Source organism: Falco peregrinus, chromosome 4 (assembly GCF_023634155.1).
Source record: "Falco peregrinus isolate bFalPer1 chromosome 4, bFalPer1.pri, whole genome shotgun sequence".
NCBI lineage: Eukaryota > Metazoa > Chordata > Aves > Falconiformes > Falconidae > Falco > Falco peregrinus.
In genome coordinates, this window is record NC_073724.1 from 70927864 (window position 1) to 70950664 (window position 22801).

Below are 22801 nucleotides of genomic sequence, written 5' to 3' on the forward strand. Positions count from 1 at the left end.
TATTGTTGTACAGAGATGGAGTACAATTATATGTTTGGGGGGTTTTGTCTGTTTGCTTTCAGTCAATGTTAACTATATTTCTAAAATTTCCCACGTTTTCTGTTATGTCTATTTTGTAATGTCATGCCTGCACTTGAGAAAGAAAAAATTCATTTTCTACAGCAATTGGAACAAGCTGAACTTACAGGTAAAATAGTTTGTATTAGAATTATATAGTATTGTATTCTCAGACAGCTCAAGAAACCCTAAGATCCAAGATACCTTTACAAATGCAGTAATTTCATAGGGCATAATGTTCATAATTCATAATATTCACATTCTGGTCCTTTATTTTATGGCCTGCTGCAATGATGGAACCTGGAATCAAGGTTCAGTTTCTGTCATTCAGTGAAAGGCAATTTGTCTCTTTTCTGTATGCTTGTCAATTAATTTGCATGAATTTCCAGCCTCCATGGAACATATTACTTATCACTTGAGTATCCAAGTTGATTTTCTTTTTTCATATTTGAATAGTCAGTGAATTCCTTTTTGCTGGCTGTCAATCATACTTTTATCTGTAGATTAATAAAGGCAGCATTTTATGTAACATGACAAGTTTTGGGGGTTTTTTCCCCCTTTTTCTTGTGGATTCAGTGAAGTATAAATAATGTATTTGACAAGAATATTTCCTGCCATTAATGGTAACTAGTATCTCATACTATTCATTAAAATATACAAAGTATCTTACACTTGCAAAAAACAAATTATAACTTTTGTCACCACAGGATATGAACAAGCACCAGCAAACTTCTGTCTTAAGCAGTTACAATTAAGCATAAGCAGCAACTTCCTATAGAAATCTCTTGTTACATGTTACGTCTTCACTGGAGTAAGGATGGTAACTGTAAGCTCTGAGAGTTCTGGAGTAACGCATGAAGTCATGGAAGTATCAGGTTTTGAAGAACACACAGTTCTCAATTCAATCTGGAACAGAAGTGAGAACAAGTTAAAAAAAAAAAAAAAGTTAAAAATTAATTTCTTTTTAACTTCTATTACTGGAGTGGCAACTTTTAATATTGACTCTTTTACTATTGAATAAAGGTTACATGTATATTTGAACAAACCTTAAGTTAAAGAATTCAGTTCCCATCCTGCTCCTATTCCTTAACTGCCCAGTGTCCTTATGAAGGGGTGTTATCTTTATACAGTTTAGGTTTCAGTGCTTACTGAAATAGTATTGAAGACCTGGTTTTAGAAATTAATAAAATCAGATTAATTTAATAAATATACTTTTCATTAACCATACCAGTATATATAAATCACTACTAAGCTGATAAGTAAAGTTGCACAGATTAATATTTTTTATGAACTGTTTCCACAGAAGGGAACAGCAGGGGGAGAGAAAAGACGGATTAAACAAATGAAAATGGAAGCTGGTTTGAAAATGGTTTTCTCTAGAAAATTAGAAAAAAAAAAATACTTTGAACTAATATTTTGAACTATTTGTTTTTGTGTTTTAACATGAGTTTAAGACCTATATTATCTGATTGCAGGCGATTTCACAGGAAATAATTCAAACCAGAAAAAAATATGTTGAGCTTAGAAAATCTTGGAATCTTTTTGACTTTTATTTTTTAGTGCTCAATGCCCTGTACCTAAGCCCTAACACTGGTCATTCTGCCACATATTATCTGTACTGTCTGGAAGAAGCTGTACAAACTAAATGTGATAGTTGTTTGTTCTAAAAGAATAAAGGCATGCTAAGCAGCTATCAGAGTTATTTATGTTTCTGTGGTGTGAAGTGCTGGTTTTGACTGGGATACAGTTATTTTTTTCCATAGAAGTTTCCATGGGACTATGTTTTGGATTTGTGATGTGATAGTAGAGGCACATTTTTGTTACTGCTGAGCAGTGCTTACAAAATCAAGGTCTTTTCTGCTTCTCACACCACCTCGCCAGTGAGCAAGCTGGTGGTGCACAAGAGGTTGGAAGGGGATACAGCTGGGACAGCTGGCCCCAACTGGACAAAGGCATATTCCATACCATATGACATCATGCTCAGCAACAGAAGGCTGGGGGAAAAAGAAGGAACGGGGGGACATTTGCCATTATGGCATTTGTCTTCCCAAGTAACTGTTAGGCGTGATGGAGCCCTGCTTTCCTGGACATGGCTGAACACCTGCCTGCCCATGGGAAGTGGTGAATGAATTCCTTGCTTTGCTTTGCTTGCATGTGTGGCTTTTGATTTACTTCTGAAACTGTGTTTATCTCAATCCACAAGTTTTCTCACTTTTACCCTTCCAATTGTCCCCTGCAACCCAGCAAGGTGAAGTGAGGGAGCAGCTGTGTGGTGCTAATTGCTGACCAAGTCTAAATCATTACAGACCTTTTTAGTGCCCAACGTGGAGCTCAAAGGATTTGATCGGTATGTGCTAGATCTGATTTATAAATGTTATTGCTGTTTAGTTATGAATTGGCAACCTCCTGTGGTTGCCATGCTGTTTGCTTGCCTTATTGCGTATTAGAATCGTGCTAGTTTGTTGCTGCTTTTTGCTTTCACTGCTTGCTGTACTGTTCATCATCTCACTGTGCTGTGCTCGGGAACATTCTGGTAACAGCAATGGCAATGCGCCTGGGCTGGCAGATGGCCAGGGCATCACTGCTGTTTCTGTGCTGGTGTACTGGACAGGCTGGAACTCCAGTGTGAACTCGAATGGAAGGGACTGTGACCTGTGGATGAGTCCATGTAGGAATGGGACACCCCAAAGTGTCTGTGGCTGCAGATAAGCCCATGCTGGAGTATGTACATCTGGAAGCATCTGGCTGTGGTTAAGTCTGTGCCACAGCAGGTATACCTCTGAAGGGATTGTAGCCCAAGGATTTGTCCGTGCTGGAGAATGCACACCTTGAAGCATATGTGGCTGTGGGTAAGTCCATGCTGTAGCAGGCACACGTTGAAGCATCAGAGGCTGTGCATGAGGTCATGATGGAGCACCTCAAAGGATGTGGCCGTGGATAAGCCCATAACAGAGCAGGTACAGCCCTGGAGGGACTGCAGGCATGGTAAGGCCACGCTGGCTCAGGGTCACTCCTGAAGGGACTGTGGCTGTGGGTAAAGCCACACTGGAGTAAATATATCTCTGAAGGCATTGCAGCCTATGGAGAAGGCCATGCTGGAACAGGTGCATCTCAAAGCTGTGTGTAAGCCTCTGCTGCAGCAGGTACACCCCTGGAGAGACTATGGCTCATAGGTGAGGCTCCACTTGGAGCAGGAACACCCCTAAGGTGCTGCAGTCTGTGGATAAATCCAAGCCAGAGCAGGGGCAAGGGGAGGAGTTCCTGGCAATGTTAAACCCCAGAGGCTGGCCCAAAGAGACCGGGGTGGAGATTTAACTTTAAATTGTTGGAAATGCCTTTAAATTGTTGGAACCTGGGATTTGAGTTGCAAGTTATAAGAATTACTATAGCAGGAACCAGCTGAAAAAATGAAGGACAAGCCTTACAAGTCTAGGAAATGTTTAAGAGGCAATGGAAAACAGACAAAACTCAGGGTATCTTTTCCTAAAATGTCACTATTGAAAGGACTAGATAAACATGAAAGAAAGAGAATTTTTATATTCTGATTTTCATTTGTTTCTTGCTTTCTATGTACTTTTTTGTTGTTAACTAAGTGAAGCTGTATTTTGAAAAGGTGTTTATAGAGAGTGCTAATGTATTTTTAGAGCAAATACTATGGCTGGAGAGAAATGACCCACTGTGTGAAAAAAAAGAATGACCAAATTCAGCCTAAGCGAAGGTTGGGAGTAACTGTTCTTTTTTAATGAGTTAATTGATTAATTAAGTCATGTTAATTCAAATGTCCTCTTTTCAGTTTATTTCAAGCACCTAAAGTCAGAAGCACCTAATGTCAGAATGTGATTTAGTACAGTTCTTGCAAGTTGCATTAGAAAGGATATTGAAATAGTGTAAAGAACAGCTTGCCCAGTTCCGCCAGTGCTGGCTACTAAAACCTCTGCCTGACTGTTCAGTTTGGGAGGGATTTGTTTTTGAAAAATATGTTGTTTACACACAGGATTTATGTATTTATTTACTTGAAGAGATGGAAGGAAAAAGCAGCCCTCTGGAACAGTCAATAGTCATTTCAGATGATAAAGGTGTATTATCAGGTCTCTGTGACATCCTGTTTGAGCAAGGGTTCAGATCAGCATGTCCAGTGCTGCAGATAGAGACCAGAGCTGTGCGCTTTAGCAATTTGGACATAATGTGTATATTTTCTCTTGTATTTAATTAATTAAAATTACAAGTTGATGAGTGGAATTCCTTCATCCTTGTTTCACAGCTTCAAATTTGTATGTCTAAATCTATCTTTTCATTCTAGGCTCCTCTCTAGTCAAAAAATCATAATAAGGTCCTGAGAGGTACTTACTCTTTTCTAATACCTACAAGGGAAAGCAATAAAATATTACATAAATTAAATTAGATTAATAAACTATGGCTTAACAGACCACTGGACAGAATATTTGTTTAAAATGGACCTAACAGTGCTAGACATTCTGTGTTACATTTTGAGAGTCCAGTTTCATTTGCATGTGTGTGACAATAAATTACAAAATCTGCACATGCTTCCTGAAACAGAATTTTACTTTTACAGATCACCTTAATAGCGACTGACCTACTGTGTAGTACAGAGTACTGGCAGAATTTTATTTCTTAATTGATGTGTTTGTATTAATTAAATTATTAGCTTCTTGATTTGTTATATTTTAATATAAAGCAATATTACCAATCTGTTCTTGTGTAGTGATGGTTACAATTATCTAATAATTGTACAACCAGTATATCATTATACAGAACTAATAATTTTCCTTAATTTGAATAATATTAAAATAATTAAAATAATATTAAAAAGAAACAGATGTTAATTCCTTGACAATGATGTAGTATATATTATTTCAGTCTCAGTCTGAATGCACATAAGCCTTTTTCTATCAAAAGAGGTATTTAATGCTGAGTTCAAAATTGTCTGCCATAGGACAAATGGAAATCAACTTCTTCAAATCAGCAAGGACTGGATGTGGTTTTTAGTTTCTATAATCTCACTTGAACAGATAATTTTATAAATTTCCATAAAATGTATTGACCACCTAGAGTGACAGTAAAATGGACTTGGTATGATGTATAATGAATCAGGATTTTCCTCTCTTCTTCTGCTTATTTGCCTTTACTATTTTACTCCATTTATAATTTTTTCTGCTTTAATATTTTGAGGTTAGTTGCATTACACATAAATCTCACTAAGGGAGAACATTTACCTTAAAATCCATCTGCTCGGTTGGTTGCCGTGCAGAATTGTCTAACTATGGGAAGTATTTGCTGTAGACTGTGAATTTCCTGGCCATTCAGCTTCTTCTGTCCGGATAGTAGAAATGTTCTGGGAAACTGATGATTGCATAAAGTTCTCTGGAGATGGTGGTGAATGCACTTAAATCACCCAAGAAGTGAAAATATTTGATTTGTTCATGATATTAATCCTGAATCATCACTGTGGCAGTGCTGATAATTCCTATGTTTTCAATCGAAAATGGAAATTAAACCAAGAAATAGAAGTCTACACTTTACATTCCATTCTATCGTTTAAAAGCTGAGCTTGTCTCTTTGGTGAGCATCCTGACAAATCAGCAAATTTATATCCTATGATCTCTCTCTTTTGTTGAAGCTGAGGCATTACTGATGGCAAATTTGACTGTATCATGAGAGAATGAGGATAGTAAAGATGTCTTATACTCTCCACAAAGAGATACGGACTAGACAATTCCTTGCAGATTGCATTCAGTTTTATTGAAATGTCAGAACTGAATGGCATTTCCTAGGTCTGGTAACATGCCTTGCAAGCTCCTAGATGAGAATTAAATGTTCACCAGCATCACTTGACTAGCTCCCCTTCCCTTCCTCTTCCCTTTTCTCATTTCCTCCTGAGGTTTGACTTCCAGCAGGAATAAATGCAGATGTGGAAGCTGGAAGGGGGAAATGCAGCCTGGGCTTCTTATACAGCTAATGGATAGTGTAGTGTCTGACCTGGGCAGAATGGCTCACTCTTTGCAGACTTCATTTTTCTCTGCTCATTCTGCTGAAAACTTACATGCTTTCTTCAGTCAAACTCAATCTTTCTTTTCTGAAACAAAACAAAACAAAACAAAACAAAACAAAACAAAACAACCAAACAAAAAAACCAAACAACAGGTAAGCTGTCCAAGTAAGGGGCCGGGATTCCGTGTTAATTGATTTTTGCTTGCCAACTAAATTATAAATCAAAATAAAAAATGGTGAATATGCTAAAAGCTAAACCAAATTCCACCTGCAACCTTTGCAATTACTTTTTCAACCACCTGTGAAGTTTGTGATTTTCCTATCTGGCTGTAGACAACTGATTCATCTGTCTTCAGCTGTACAGTTCCTTCTGCCATTGAGAAAATTATTATAACATTACTGAATTTCTAATGCTCATTAATTTCATTATCTTGTGATCATGTGGAATTATAAATGTTCTTTAAAATTAGAATTGGTTAAAATATTAAAAATTCTCTATCTTTCCTTTCTTCCCCTCCTCTCCTTAAAGATTGAAGTTCTGTAAATTGTCTTGTGATTTTTCATCAGTAGCCTCCCCTGATTGACTCCAGCTTTCCATAGACAAATACTGTTAGAGATCTTTTATACAAACTTTGCTGTGAGACCTCATTGAACATGATATAGAGGACTATAGTAGTTGCAAAAATGTATTGGGAACAGAGATACGTAGAAAGCTCCTTCATACCTGGCTTTGGTTTTGCCACATTCATGGAAGCTGTGAATAGTCTATCCAGGGCATAGTAATAACCTAACCAGAAGGTTCCTCCTGTCACTGATTTCCTGTGGAAACTATACTGCAAGCAATAGATATACATTAAGCCATTAAGGTTTAATGACAGATAAATTGAGTGTAAAATGAAAACAGGGATTTAATCATTCTCAACCAGTGGAACTATTGATGAAGTCATTGGCAAGTGTATCATCAAACCTGAAATCCTAATGAATTCAATAGTACTTCCAGTTCAGAGGAAAAGCATAAAATTGATTTAAAGCAGTCATATCTTCAAAGACTAAAGAAGCAGCTATGGTTAAAGTACAGTATAGTAAAACATTTACAGAAAGCTTAATCTCTTCTACAGTCATGTTTGGTTTCTGTAAGGCTAGGACAGGGAAAGTGGCTGAGATAATCTGAAAAGAAAAGCCCAAAAATAATGTAATATAAAATGTTTAAAATCTAGTATACTGGGCTTTGATTAGTTAGATTAATATGGAAAACAAATTTAAAACCCAATGAAAAAGTGTGCATCGCATAGTTAAATGGCACTCAACATATTCCATGAAACCATGAAAAAGTTTTTTTAGTGCTCATAGTGGTGAAAGTTTGAAGGAATAAGACTTTTGACAGGCCTAGCTGACTGGAAATTATGTGGAATGGCAAAGCAGAAGTGGAAGTGATTTGTATTTGACACAGAAGTATAGCAGGTAATAAAAGTCTTGTGATGCATAAATATGTTATACTATTACTTGACAAGAAAATTTTGAGAGTAGACTGCTTTAACACCAAAGATAAACTAAGAAATTAGGAAAATTACTGGAGCAGTAAAGGAAGTTGATGGAGTATATTTAAGGTCTTTGTGATCCTGTTAATGTTACTAGTATAGAAGTGCTAAGAGTGTAAAGAAATAGTGATTTAGCTAATCAGACAATGTACTAATATTCCAAAAATAGTAAGTACTATCCTCCCTCCTAATTCATTTAGACAGACTTAAAATATTTGACTCAATAAACAATATGTAAGGAACTCTGAAACTCTGGTTTATTTTTTTCCTTAGCAAAAACAAGCTGCTTAAATTATATTGGGCAAATCAAGGTTTTTTTCTATTGTCCATCTATACATTTAGTAAACTGACTATTAGACTATTCAGAGCTGTTTTGAGCCTAAGCTTCTATAAACTCTATTTCTTAGTTAAGTTAATAAAAAAGTTCATTCAATCAAATTCTTCTGAAGTTTATGGCATTATGCAAAATACAATAGCATTAATATATTTAAATAAATTCATGTATTACATTGTGGCCTAAATTTTCAAGCAGCATTCTCCATTCACTTCAGAAGAGAGTTATTTTAACATCAGTTTAAAGAGGAATTTATTAGTTTCAAATCAGAAAAGAAATAAAAAATCATTGAATAGTTGTTTGGTGGATAATATGCAACGAGGAGAGTCTGGTGTCCCTTTCAGGTATGTACATAAAATCTCAAAGATCTTTGAAAACTAGTAAAGAGAAGTAAGAATTAAGACATTTCTGAACACAGTGGGATATTTTGGTCTGGCATAGTATTTTAATGGAAACTCTATAAGTAATGCGGCTCTCAGCTTCATCTTTTCTGTCCATTTATTTTACTTTTTAATATAAAAAGACCAGAAAATGTAAATAAAAAGGAAAATATGAAGCTGTCTTAAGTTTATCCAGTACATCTGAATTCTAGATAGAAGACAGACAAATGTAAAAAAAAAACCAAACAAAAACAACAACAAAAAAAACCCACACAAAAAACATCACCCCCCCCAAAAAAAAAAAAAAACCAAACCTGTAATATAACAGAGAAAAACGAAAAAGAGATGAGCAAATTCTAGTCATAGACTTTCCATTTGAAAGACATATAGTTCGCAGGACATTGATCAGAGGAGTAATGATCCCAGCATGGTATATGCTTGCCCGAAGCTCAGAGATGAGAATTTAAGTTCATTTAATGACTCAACAAACAGAATTAATATTTTGCAGATAATGCTAGTTGAAACAGCAAGCCACTATAAATCTTTGAAGATGGTACTAATAGGCTGTCTCTTTAACACTGAAGGCTAAAAGACGAGCTGAGTTTTGCACATGCTGTAATCTGGAGATAACTACTCAGCAGACTGTAACGGAGTTACAATAATCTGTTCTTGCAGCTAATAAGACAAGCAATACATAAATAAACAACAAAAAAAGATGAAATAAAATAGTAAAAGTTATAGTAGCCCTTGTAAAATTTGGAATAGAAAGACTTGAGATCAAAGGTGTTTATAACAGGGAATCAGACCCTATTTCGTATGCTGCTTGATTTTGTATTATCCATGAAAAATTTGGCACCAGACCTGGCTGAAATTTTTAAAGCCTTTTTTTTTTTTTTTTTTTTTTTTTAATACCTGCAAGATCTTCGCTGACAGTAATGTATGAAACTAGTATTCTATCTATGTATCACCCCAGGCAAAATCAAGGCTTTGTCTTATGCTGATTATACAGAATTTAATAATAAATTTATATTTGTTTGGTTCTGAAACAACTCACTGAGTTACAATAAAAATAAAACAAGTCTATTGTACTGGAAAAACTTGGGTACTGATTAACCATTACAGATCACAGATCATCTTTCCAAAACTGTGAAAGATGCTGAAATATTTTCTAATCCAAAATTGCTTACGTGTTATTTTCTGGTATGGTTGGGTTTTTTTTTCCTTTTACATCTTTTTGAATCTCATATGCTAGGAAGGCAAATGTATCATACTCCTGGAATGATACGTGGTTTATCAGAAACTTAAGAAATTGTTAATTTGAGTTCAACTTTAGTTATTAATTACAAAATTTCCTATTAAAAAAATAAATAATCTTGGACTTTCTTCTCCTTGGACAAACATAACTGAGGAGAGCGAGAGTGAGGCATGTTGGGGTTTCATCCCCAGCTAATGTAACTGTGATTTGCTTGATGTTGTTTTAAGACAGTCTTACTTCTCTTAGCATTTTCTGACTCCACCACTGAACTGTTGCTAGAGACCCTCACTAGCCACCAAGCTGTAAGCAGCTAGGAGACAGAAAAGAATCACATCTATCCCTCGTCAGTCCTGTAGACCCCTAAACAGACAGCAAAAGTGATTATTAGTATATTTGGAAGAGGTAGACAAAGAATGCACTAACAGGACAGTCTAGCCCCACCAACAAAGAATAGTAATGGCACATTTCTACCTCTCCAAAGTCCAAAAATTATATCATTTTCACATTACTGTTAAACTTTCAGCTTGCCAACACAAAAAAAAAAAAAAAAAAAAAAAAAAAAAGAGAAAGCCATAGCTGATCCCTTTGCCTGGAATAAATCTCCTGGCATGCTGAGTAGGAATAAGAACAACTGTGTCTCCAAACCCAAGGTCACACCAGAGTTTGTGAACATGATAGTGAGTCCTCATCTGGGCATGTCCTGGGATAAGAAGGATGTTCCTGGGGATGAATTTAAAGGTTTTCTGGAAAACCTATTGAATAAATGGCTCCAAAGTTCCCAAATAATTCAAAAGGAGCAGCAGATAGGATGCACAAAGGATTTTCCAGTGTTTTTTATTAATGTTGGTATTTATAAAGATGTTGAGATATGTTATGGATAAAGTTCTTGGACCAGGATCAATCATGCATTTCATGGTTCAGGATCACTAAGTAGCCTGCATTCAAGTCTATTTCAGCTTTCTACTCAATCACCTTTTGCTTCTTCTCCTTCCTTCTCATGCCAGATTTCTCTCCTGCTTTTTTGAATGTGGAGGGATGCACTCTTCACTGAGCTGAGCAGTGCAAATAATGGTCATCTACACGTGCAGGAGCAAACTTAGAGTGTTTTTACCTAGATAGGGTAAACTACTTCCCTGTGAAGAATGACAGCTGTGCCATGTTTTTCCAGAATGAAACCCATTTCCAGATTTAACTCCAGCTCTTTCATGACTGCTTAGCTACAATTCTGAATTGCTTAAAATTTCTGATCCTGTCAGGACTTCAGCAGCTATGTCTCTGAGGTGACAATGTTCCAACAGAGAGATATCTTATTTTCATTTATTTAAATTAATTTAATTTCAAACTAGAATAGTGTCCTTTTTTAATGGCTACTGCATCTACGTTGTACTGAAGTACAGACACTTTTTTTAAGTTCCCTTAGCTCTCTACACCCAAAAATTCAAAGCTCCAATTGTGCTGATTACTTCACCATGATATAACTGCTTTTACACAGGTAGAGCAAGATGTTTGGTCTCCAAACACCAAACCAGAAAAAGTGTATAAGGACATATATACACACACACACACATATATATATATATTTCTTTTCATTGATAGTGTATACAGCTTTACAGAATATTAGAATAATATAAAGAAAATGTTTTGTTTAATTGTGATTTATCTTCACATGTTGTGGGGTACAAAGAACCATTTAATAAATTTTGAATTACTGAAGAAATTCTTAAATAAGTATCTAGGATTCTTGATAAATCGTCCTCTGGAGATGTTCATTTCTATCAACCACAAAGAAGTCCAGGCTAATTCTGATTTAAGTCTAACTCCCTGATGTATAAACTAGGAGACCCAAATCCCACCTTTCACCTTTATCTTTCCATGTTACACAGATATATATAGGCCTGCATACATGTACATTCTGCCAGGCACACAAAGAAAGAAAAAGTAATACTGGAAGAAAACAAAGATATTTAAAGGGTATAATTAATAACTAATTTACAGCTTATTCAATATATTTCTGCCTTGGATCTTTAAGGATTTGTTTCTTGCAGCTTCTATTTCTAAGCATATATTAACATGCTGCAACCTGATGTGCTCAGACCAGATGCAGAATTCCTTTGCCCGTGTTCCAAATCAACCAGAAACTTATGCAGCTCCATTAGTGTGTCATGGAGCCTATGCCAATACGCTTTATTTCTTAGCACTTAAATGTTTTTGCCCTTTGGGTACCATCTTCAAAACAAAGGTTGGGAACTGACATCCCTGATGGTCTGAGATGAAATCTTGAGGTCTTTTGAATTTCTGTTGACTTTACTATGGGTCTAGATTTCTCTTTGCACTTTAAAAACTATTTAGAAGTATATATACTTGAGACAAATACTGAAATTATTGCTGAAATGGAGATGAAGTTGTTGAATTGAAGAAAAATATAGCACTGATAATTTTGGTTTCTTCTAAAATTTGTCGTATTCAAGGTAAAACATATAATTATGCAAATTCAAGCCCAGTCTCTATTCCTGACATACTGTTAGAATTTCGATACCATATGCAAAAGAGAAATATCAAACAAAAGCATGAATTAAGCTGTTAAAGCAACACAGACACACAAGAAAGAGAAAAGCAAAATGGCACCATAAATAGAAAAGAAGGTACAAAGGTTTTCACCGTTAAATTCTATGCTAAAAAATCATAAAATAAAACTTCACTAGCAAACTTTCTACTAGATCAAATTATATGCACCCTATGTAATTATAGTTTGCAAAGAACTTCATATGATTGTATTTGAGAACGTTAAGGAATTCATCTATGTTTGTCAGATTAATAAAAAAACTACACTATAATGACTGACTTTTTTCTTCGACTGTTTCAGAATGACACAGTGAATATGGATGCTAAAATATAAGTTGAATAAAGTCTTGGTATAGAAAGATATATTATAAAATCAGCACTTAACTATTAATAGACCAGCATGATTAACAAACAGAGAAGCCAAAACTCACACATGTTAGTTTTTGTTTATACCAGATACTAAATAAGGGCTTCAAATTTTTTTGTTTGTTTTCTTAAAACAGACTGAATAAATATAACATTACAAGTACAGTAATTTCCTGTTGGACAGGTACTATGAAGCAGTAACCCAGCTTCAATCTTAGCACCAGTGTCTAAGAAGCTGTTGAAATCAGAATCCCACAGGGGTGATCTAATGTCCATAATTTTGAATTAATTTGGACTTTTAGAGTCATTTAGGTCTGGGTTTAGGGAAAAAATTCAAATGTATATAGATTCTGCTTCACATTTGGGTAGACAGCTTTGGGCATGGCTTGGAAGTGCACATACAACATTTAAAAAGAAAGGAAGAGAAGGGAAGGCAAGGCAAGGCAAGGCAAGGCAAGGGAACCTGAAAGAAAAGGGAATTATTCAACAATGAGTTAACATAGACAGATTGTTAAAATTATTTGCTTTTCATAGGTGATCAGGTTTAGTATGATGCAGAGTTTTAAAATATGACATGTGAAGAGATTATTGGAGCCGAGTTCATGATATTTTGTCCTTCGTCTAAATCCCCAGTTTCTGGAGTTTCCTTGAGAATCTTAGGAAGATTAGCTCATCTACAAATATCTTGCACTTAAACTGCAGTGTGAACTGTGAAACCCTTCAGACTACATAACCAGAAGAGAAATAAAAAAGTAAAGGTAATGGGTCTGTTTCTTTGTTAACAATATTCTTATTTTGGGGAAGAGGGAGGGGAAAGGGAGCTTTGGGTTCTATGTAATGAGCTCTATAGTCTTGGCATATGAAATTGTATTCTGAGGAACCTCCATATGTCCATGTGTGCATTTATCTCTTTCCTAATAATTCTGCTTGCCTGCTGCAAATTATTGCTAATGAAGAAGTGAGAAGAGAATTTTCTCTTTCGTGAATGGATGGAGACAATAAAAAAGGCACTTGAGTGCATGTTATAAAGAAGCCAAGAGCCATCACTCTCTGAGCTGAAAATTTGTGATGAATAAGGTGTCTAAGTGAACCATTGGGTATTTCATATTGCTAACAATAAAAACTACAGAATGCAAAAACAATATTGAAAGGTTTGGAAAAGAGATAAGGGTTAAAAGAATGACAAATAAGACAAAAGGGGAAAGAAAGAACTCAGTGGACATCAGTGGTACTTTTGCACATTTATTGTAAAACAATCTGGATTTTTTCTCTTTTAGAAATGTTGCAAACATGGCATTTGAATTTAACATAGGTTAATTGAATCTTATTCAAAATTTATATTTAAAACAGATACTGGGATGTGGAGTGAGAGGCAGGCTTTCTTTGTGTACCTGTTTATGCTTATGTGTCTACAGTTCCATTGGGTGGTGGAATACCTGTTAAAAAGCAGAAGGTAAGCATTAAACTTTTCAAGTAAAATTGGGGGTGAATGTTAGACATTCTTTGAAATTCAGTGTATTCAGTAAAAGAGAATGTTCTTAACCTTGGATTTTGGGTTTTTTTCCCCTTTGTTGAAAAATAAGTTGATACCAAAATAACCTCTCAGTAGACTGATGAAACATTGTTTTGTGGGTTTTTTTTTTCCTCTGGCAATTTCACTTTATGGTGAAGTACTCCTTGAAAATATATTTGCATTATTTGTGGGGAAATATCAAGGCTACCCCTAAAACACAGAATAAATGTGGGTTTTTTTCTTTTCAGAAATATTGAAAAAAATTTAGAAGTGGAATGATATTTCTTTATACTTACGATAGCATCATAACTGAGTTTCCAGTTCCCAAATATTTCTATTTAGACAATAGGGTATAGTGGACTGCAGTGACTTTCATAGTGACAAGAATAGATGTAGTTTCGTTCTACTTAAACACTATAAGGAAAATAGACAGGAAAGAATTGATGACTCATATTTTTAGAATACTTCAAATCACTGATTATCTCATGCACTATGGCAATCTGGATTCTCAAACAATTTTTTCTTATGCCTGTCAGATTGCTACCCGTATGATTTGTCTTCCTGAGGCTGTGAATTAGATGTTCTGTAAATATTTTTAAGGGCTCAGTGGTAACTCCCACAAAAATAAATATTTAAATTATTGGAATAGGTTTAATTTCAGTTCTGACAATGGTCCATAAGGTTTACTTTGAAATAACTACTCCACTGAGTAAGACAGTGTAATGATTATCACTATTTTCTTGCTATTTCCCAGGCAAATGGAGAGTAAAATGTTCCTGAAAGGTGGAGAGAGAAAGGCTGTGGAAAGTTCTAACACAGAGTAAAGAAAAAAACCTATGGAGGCCAAGAACTGGCATTGAGAAAGTGAGGGTGGGGAAAACAGGGAATGGAAACAGAAAATCAGGAGTGAAAGTAGGGCACAGGTAAAACAAAGGCCAAAATCTCTTGAAAGAAGGAAAAATGATAAAAGCAAAGACAAGGACAGTAGCATGTATTTAGGCATTTAGGCAGGATCTAGGGAGAAAGAGGATAGAACTTAGACAGCATCAACTGATGGTACAAGAATCCAGCATTTCTGCAAATCAGACCACAAGACCAGACCACAGATCATAATCAAGTTGATAATCCAAAATATATGGCATAAACTTTGACTTTTTTTTTTCATGTGTGATATTTTTCTTGCAGCCTGGAGGAAGCAAAAGTAGAATTAGCATTCTTCAGGGCAGCTCTATTTAGGGTAACTCAGGAGACATTTCTGTCTGCTCCTACAGATCCCTGCCTCAGGCCATACAAGCCTTTAACATACTCCTTCTTCTTTAGAGAGATTGTCCCACATATTACAACCTTGTCCAGTATGCAAATTTAATGTATTTCCCTATTTATGTCATAATGTGATAGTCTTTAATGAAGAAAATATGCCTATGTAATTAACTGTTGTCTGCACTTTAGGATGTTGAAGAAATGGAAAAATATTTACGGAACAGCTATTAATATAATGAAAACATTTGGAAAAATATCCTAAAGACTCCAGAACTTCAGTTTCTGTATTTTTCAGAATATTTACAGAATTTGGTTATCATGTATAAATACTTACTAAAGGAACCAAAACTGTAGGAGATTCTACACTCTAAACAGCAAGATACAGCAAGATTCAATGGCTAGAAGCTGAAGCAGGAAAAATTTAAACTATTAATAAAATCACACTCTTACAGTAAGAGTAAATAAAATTTGAAGCAATAAAGACTGTAGCGAGCTTTTCTTAAATGTAACCTAGCATTTTAAAGGTCCCAGGGGGATGAAGCATCATGTTGGTCCATGCCTTACAAATACATTTCAGATGTATCAGACTGATTTATCAGAGATTTCTGGTACGTCAATGATATCATTAAAAATTACTCTAATTCCAAGCATTAAAATAAAGCAAGATCCTGTTCTTTTACTCATCAGTGGATCTACAGCTGCTTCACACTTTCAAATACATTTTTCACGTTTCTGTTTTGCAGAGGCAAGGACTGTATGTTCCAGCACAGCCACATATAACAGTAGCAGTGCCATGCAAGAAGAGGTTAGTTCTTACTCTAATTTAGGAATTACCAAGTTGTATTGGATGGAAATTGTACAAAGTTTAAAATCATAATTCATATGGTCACTTTAATACTGGGTATACAAAAAATCATAGGTTTGAACTGAGGTTTTTAGCATAAAATCTCACCATTATTTCAGACATCTTTTCCTGGCAAGTGCATTAGAATAAGTCAAAGAAATAGTAAAGAGGTATTTTAAATCCAGATAATAAAAAGCAAAGCAAAGTAAAACAAACAACCAACAACAACAACAAAAAAAACACCCAGACAACTAAATACTTACATATCCCCAATGTTCCCTAGTCCACAGACATGGGTACTCTGCTGAGGGGTGTGTTGTGGCAGGAAATTGTAGTAAAGTCCCTCGGGAGACAGTCCTGAAGGGCCAAGGGGTTCAGGAAGGCTGGACATTCTTCAAGAAGGAACTCTTAAAGGTATAGGAGCAGGCTCTCTCAGGCTGAAAGGAGAGCTGGCAAGGAAGACAAACAGCTTGGCTGAACAGAGAGTATTTTTTCGGCTGGAACTCAGGGAAAAAAGGTGAGTTTATAATCTTTGGAACAAAGGGCAGGCAGACTCAGGAGGACTGCAATGATGTCATGAGGTCACACAGGGAGAAAATTACAAGGGCCAAAGCCCAACTAGAACTTAATCTGGCTACTGCCTCAAAAGACAGTAAAGAATGTTCCTATAAATACATTAACAACAAAAGGAGAGCTAATGAGAATCTCCAATCTTCATTGGATGCAGGGGGCGAACTTTGCCACAATGGATGGGGAAAAGGTACTTAGTGTCACCTTTGCCTCAGTCTTTAATAATAAGACCAGTTGTTGTCCAGGTATTCAGCCCCCTAAGCTGGAAGACAGGGATGAGGAGCTGAATGAAGTCCCCATAGCTGAGGAGGAAATGGTTAGTGACCTTCTGCTCCACTTAGACACACACAGGTCTATGGGGCCAGTTGGGACCCTTCACCAGCTTCATTGTCCTTCTCTGGACATGCCTCAGCAATTCAATGTCTTTCTTGTAGCAAGAGGCCCAAAACTGAATACAATATTCAAGGTGCGGCCTCATCACTGCCAAGTGCAGGGGGACAATCACTTCTCTTGTCCTGCTGGATACACTGTTTCTGATACAAGCCAGGATGCTATTGGTCTTCTTGGCCACCTGGACTCACTGCTACCTCATGCCTAGCTGGCTGTCAGCCAACATCCCCAGGTCCTCTTCCACCAGGTAGCTTTCCAGACACTGCCCCAAGTTGCATGGGCTTGTTGTGAGCCAAGTGCAGGACCTGGCACTTCTTCTTGAACCTCATACAACTGGCCTCAGTTCATCAATCCAGCCTGTCCAGATGCCTCTGCAGAGCCTTCCTACCCTCAAGCAGATCAACACTCCCCTTCCAATTTGGTGTCAGCTTCAAACTTACTGAGGGTGCACCCAATCCTCTCCTCCGTATCATTAATAGAGATCTTAAATAGAACTTGATCCAATACTGAGCCCTGGGGAACACCACTTGTGACTGGTGCCAGCTGGATGCAACTCCATTCACCACCGCTCTTTGGGCTTGGCTGTCCAGACAATTTTTCACCCAGCAAAAAGTACACCCATCTAAACCATGAGTAGCCAGTTTCTCCAGGAGAATGCTGTGAGAGATAGTGTCAAAGGCTTTACTAAGGTCCAGGAAGACAACATCCACAGCCTATCCCTCATCCACTGGGTGTGTGTGTGTGTGTGCGCGCGTGTGTGTCATCTTGTCATAGAAAGAGATCAGGTTCATCAAGCAGGACCTGCCTTTCATAAACCCATGCTGGCCAGGCCTGATCCCTGGTTGCCCTGCACATGCCACATGATGGCGCTGAGCATGATCCGCTCCATAATCTTCCCTGCCACCAAGGTCAGACTTACAGAATTATAGTTTTCTGGATCTTCCTTGCCCTTCTTGCAGATAAGCATCACATTTGCTAACCTTGAGTCAACTGGGACCTCTCCTGTTAGCCAGGACTGCTGATACATTTTTGAAAGTGGCTTGGTGAGCAATTCTGCCAGCTCTCTCATTGTTCAGGGGGTTAAACTGAAATAGGCAAGTAATTTACAAACACAGAGAAACCTTACAGTGCAATAGGTTTATACTTTTATTTTGCACTTTTTTGCCCAGTTTTCCTCTCACCACAGATGTTTTGTACCTGTTCAAATAATCTCTGTTCTGTTCAGAGTAGTTTTCTCTGTCTTCTGACTTTTTCTATAGCACCCCGTTGTCACGAAATAAACCAGTGTGGGGACTTCAGAGCTAAAAAGTTAATTTCCAGCCGTGTTGAGTGTTACTTGTCACAGGAAAAAATAAAATAAAAAAAAATCAGATAGGTGCTGATATGTGGCCTGAGGAAGCATAAAGTCTGTGGGTACAACAGGATACTTTTGGAGAATGGTGAGTGAACTTGTGATGCTGTACATAAGTTGCCAGGCACTCCACATTGCCTGTAAGACTGTAGCCTATCTATGCACTGGTAGTTTGCAATACAACAGGGCAGAAAGAATCCAGGAATATTCCAATATGACAACAGTAAGTAAAATCAAGATGAAATTAGAGATACATTTGCAGTTTATCACAGCTTTTCTGTCTTAAGATATCTTCCCCATAGACAAATTTGGTTGAATATATCTGGCAGCTTCCAAAGGTGTAATAGCAGTGTGAAATACAGAGATACACTCAAAAATTAAATTATTAGTCTTGTTGGCTAAAAGTTGGTCATAAATAATTATATTCTGTAGAATACTGACTAAACAACATTGCCAATATGCCGATTTTCTTTTCTGGACTTATTTTGCAGCCAGAAAACTAAATTATTTGATTTCAGACCATATTTGACAAGAAAAGGATCTTTCATACTTCTATTCCCAAAATATAATAAAATAGATTGATAATTGCAAATTTTTTGGCTATTGTTATTCTGTAGTGTGATAATATGGAAGAAGGTATATGAACATTTCAGTTGCTGTTCAAGGCAGTAATATCTTTTTCTCAGCTTCCAATTAAATGCAACTGCAAAATATAATCCATTCACATATTTTAAGAATCTGTCTTGCTTAAAAGAAAATCTGTATTAAATGGCCCTAAATTACAGAATGGCATTATACACATTAAAATACTAAGCCTGTTTAAGTGGAACTGACCCATTAATTCAGAACCATGCATTTAAAATCCTGTTTTAATTGCCTTGAGTGTATGCACCCTCTTTTTTGGGTTGTGGGGTTTTTTTTGTTGTTGTTGTTGTTGTTAATCCATGGCTCTTCTTCCCTCTGCACTGCTTGCTCAAAAAACCAGAGGTCTTTCCTCTTCAGACTAAAGATCAATAGTCCTTTTCAGTTTTATTGTATTCTAACAGAAAAGGACAGAGAGATCCTTAAAGAACCTCCTAACAGTCCATTCTTTCCTTTGGGAAGCAATTATTTTGTCCTTAGAGATTTTAGTATACTGCCTGATTCTTTCCCTACAGTATTACTTGGAGCTCAATGTTTCTATAAATTTCATAAAACGGTACTGGACAAATGTCATAATCTTAAAAATACTTGCTGTTGGAGGTAGACCAAGATATATTTCTAATTTAAAAGTTTGTAGCTGTCTATATATACCATGATGATATATATGATGGTCATATTTTCAATTCTTTATGAATATTCGTAAGCACATTTAGGAACATTCGAAGTCCCAGAAATTAAGTTGCTAATATTACTGATATTCAAACATTTCTCAGAAACACTCCAGTTTCAGGGACGGAATAGGTCCTACCTCCATATTAAGTGAGACTTCCCAGTCTCAGTTGCATCCCATATTTTGATTTCCATAGGAAAATTCCATAGGAAACCCAGATGCATTAAAGGGCACAACAGTTTTAAACTATACCACTAATGTCTCTGACTAGACATTACCTGAAATGCCTAAACTAAGGAGTAGGAAGTAGAAAATGGGAGCTAAGCTATGAATGCAATCATTGATAAGAGACAGGTAATTTAGAGCTGAAGTAATGCTGCAGTTCTGAGTCACTGTCTAGAGGTGTCTGTCTTTCCATTAACACTGAAATGTATTTAAGCTAAATTAGCTCCTAAATTAGCTAACTCAGACTAAGTTAAACTCCTAAATTAGCTGATCAAAGCCAAGCTTATGAATCATAAACATATCGTATATGGTGGCTTTCTGAAACATGTAAAATTTTGGGCAAATATCCATAAATGAAACAATGGAAGGATAATCATTGAGGACTGAGACTGGTTCTTTATGTCTTTACTATTTTTAGGAAAGATTAGAATACTGCAGCTGTGATTTTCAGATATGTAATTACTTCTCTATTCACTTTTAAATGGTATTAACATGTTATATTTTCTATGGCAAACCTCATGAAATAAAATGAGTACTCGGATCTCAATTGTTCATTTTATAACTGCAAAGGAACACAATATGAAGACATATTTCAAGCACTGGAACAAGCTGCCCAGGGAGGTGGTAGAAACACCATCCCTGGAGTGTTTAAAAAACACATAGATGTGGCGTTTAGGAACATGGTTTAGTGACAAACATGGTTAACGGTTGGCCTTGATGATCTCAAAGTTCTTTTCCACCCTAAATGATTCTATGATAATTTTGGGGTCCCCTTTGAGCCCTCCTTGAGCCCAGGGCACAGTGGCTTTCCTAGCCCTGCCCTGTTACTCTCCCTACAGTTTGCTACCACTTTTCAGTTGTTGCTCAGCTTGTCTCACTGGTGAGATATCTAGTTGCTAGTCAGCTGGGTGTGAAGGCAAGGGAAAAGAATAAAACTTAAATAAGTTGTATGATCTGGTTAAGCTATCCCCAGATAGCAAAGCTCTAATTTTCCTCCCTGAAAAAAGGGAGGAGAGTGGAAGATGGAAGAAGCATGATAGCTGAAAAGCTGAGTGGCTTTCCAAAGGTTTCTGTGAGACATCAGATGTTTTAAGTAAAGAAAGCAGAAGCAGAGAACAATTTTGCTGTAGAACTGACTTAGTTCTGATCATTACCATGAAAATTGTGATGTACTGTGACAAATATCATCACATTTATTTCTTTTTGCACTGTTGTCTGTCCAGTCTCTGTTGGCTTTAGGTTTTTTGCATCATCCTTCCCTTGTTAGTAAATGATATACAACAGACATAAAACATTTCTGAAACAAATTGGTGATTAGCCTAGCTCAGGGAGTGTCTGGATCAGTAGTGATATGAACTGTGCAGTGAGAACATGCTAGAAGCTGTCTTTCTGATGCATTCATTGCCCAGGGAAGTCACCATCCCTGGAGGTAATTAAAAGACATGTAGATGTGGCACTTAGGGACAAGGTTTAGTGCTGGACTTGGCAGTGTTAGTTTTATGGTTGGGCTCTATGATCTTAAAGGTCTTTTCCAACCAGAATGATTCTATGATTGTATAACACTTCTGTTACTTTAAAATAGATAGTGAGAATGTGATATTTAATTCAAAAATCAAATTTTTTATTGTGTTTTTCTAAATAAGGGGATTTTACACAGATTTTCTTTTTCAAGCTAATTGGATATGGCACCTCACTGTGCTGCATTTCTAAAGAAATTTCTCCACAAAAAAGATTTAGAAAATCAACAGAGAGGACAAAGAATGATAAATGAAAGAAAAAAATAGTCTGTATATTAAGTGTTTTTAATGTTTATGGTCAATAAAGCATAAGGTAGTTAAATTGATGGTAATGAGTAATAAACATTTGAAATCTAATTCACATTTCAGATAAAATGTATTATATTAAGGTTAATTTATTATTAAAGATATAAACAGGAGCACACATTCAGCTTAAGACTGAATGAGCAAAACCTCAAATTGTGTAAATGTCAGTGGTCAATAGACTGCAGTGGAGGAATGGTAATGTATGCTAGGCAACATTCTGTCTCCAGTTGTCTATATTAGTTTTGTGAGACCTGTTGAAAGCTGTTGTCACCATCTACCATCCATCTCATCATATTTTGCATGGGGAGAGTGCAGAGATATGCTACTCAATTGCCTTATTTTTCTCTTAGTGAGATCACAAAGGAAGATTGTGAGTGGATAACATCCTCACAGCATCCGTTTGGGGTACTACAGAAACAATCCTCTCACTGATATCCTATTATATTCAATGTACAGATACGATTGCTGATATAAGCTTAATATAATTCTTCAGCTCTTTATGCTTACCTAGCAAATGCAACTCCTATGCTGTCTGCAGGGAATAGGTGTCTGGATGAAAAGCAACAGCTGAAAGTTCAGCACCAGGTGAGGCAAAGGTTTGATGGATTGGAAAAAGCACTAAGGATACGATATCAGGTGATTTCTAAAACAGGGAACTATATTTTTAGGAAATTAAAAAGCACATTTTTTTTTTCTGTTTCATAATGTGTAGTAGAAGTCTATATTTTTAGAGAATTCAAGAAATATTTTTATCTGCTCTGATACATTTCTGTCTCAAAGTATTCTAATGTCCAAAACATTCTGTCTAGGGATGAGCAGGAAGTCATTAGGAATTTTTTACTACATTTTAGAATTCCTCCCTCTCTTTGTTTCTAGCCCACTCACCCTCTGCTGTATTGTGATGAAAACTAGATTTATATCTTTGACAATTACAACTCATCTTTTTCTGTGCTATCTTTCCTCATGAGTATTAATTACTTTCACCTTGGCAGTCAGTTTAAAAGCCTATTTC